Raw genomic sequence first — 1,131 nt, forward strand, 5'->3', positions numbered from 1 at the left:
GCTCAGCAGGCAGCACTGGACTGGACTGGATTACAGCTGATACAAGGTGTGAAGGAACAAGGGGTGGCTGTGGGCATGCACTTGCTGCCGCTGCCAGTGTTTATCTGCATGGCAGCAGGGCATTTGGGCGTTGCCAGGAAGGCGTTTTTATGTAGATTCCTCCTCTTTCAGCACTGCATTGTGGTGCAAGCAAAAGAAGCAAATCCTGTCTGGCTTCCTCTCCGGCCTTTATTCACCTCCCGTGTAGCTGTGAGTGTGTGAGCCTGCAGGGCCCCATGGAATTGCCTAGAAGTAGGCTGAATCGCTGCAAGGGCTGAACAGCAGTATCGGGCAGGCTCGGGCAACGCGCGGCCCGTTCGGGTTATCGCTTCTCGGCCTTTTGGCTAAGATCAAGTGTAGTATCTGTTCTTATCAGTTTAATATCTGATACGTCCCCTATCTGGGGACCATATATTAAATGGATTTTTAGAACAGGGAGATGGAAATAGAGCTTGCTCTGTCCACTCCACGCATTGACCTGGTATTGCAGTATTTCCAGGACCGGTGCACCCTTTCCTTATGTGTTGACTAAAAGCAGATTCCAAAAGTGTTTTTTGTCTTTGCTATTGTTTCTGTCTTTCTGAAGGGATCTCCCCTTTTAATCCCATTATTTCAACACCTGTTGGACAATGCATGAGTGATAATGAGCTCATTGATTAAATGCAATTAATGAATAGATTGCCACCTCTTGTTGTGTGTCGTCTGTGTTTCTGTGTTTCCGGCATTTCACATTGGAACACCTCATTCACCTTCCTTGTCTTCTCTCCGCCCTCCCTTTTAGGTAAGTTAAAGAGCTGCACCTGAGCCAGCCACTGATTGATTGATTGATTGATTGATTGATTGATTGATTGATTGATTGATTGATGCAGCACAACAGTCAAATAGTGGAGTGGAGTAGGGGAACAGCAAACAGCCAATAAAGCAGCCCGCCCGCTCGCCTGCCCGCCACAATGGACCTACCTGTGTACACTAGATGGATGTGATGGAATGTACTGTCGTCCCTACATTTCAAGAAGAAGTAAGAATTGCAGTTGCAACAAAGCCTTGCTTGCCTACAAAGAGAGCAGCAATTTGGATTTGTTACTATGTTAC

The 1,131-nt window shown here is 46.9% G+C and overlaps 1 non-coding gene across 1 annotated transcript; it reads left to right on the top strand.

The window, feature by feature from the left end:
• Positions 1-363: 363 nt before the first annotated feature.
• On the top strand, positions 364-554 carry LOC142704512 (U2 spliceosomal RNA). Its single transcript, XR_012867956.1, has one exon. It is a non-coding gene; the product is annotated as a U2 spliceosomal RNA (small nuclear RNA).
• Positions 555-1,131: the final 577 nt, after the last annotated feature.

Source organism: Rhinoderma darwinii, unplaced genomic scaffold (assembly GCF_050947455.1).
Source record: "Rhinoderma darwinii isolate aRhiDar2 unplaced genomic scaffold, aRhiDar2.hap1 Scaffold_3346, whole genome shotgun sequence".
NCBI classification, from domain to species: domain Eukaryota; kingdom Metazoa; phylum Chordata; class Amphibia; order Anura; family Rhinodermatidae; genus Rhinoderma; species Rhinoderma darwinii.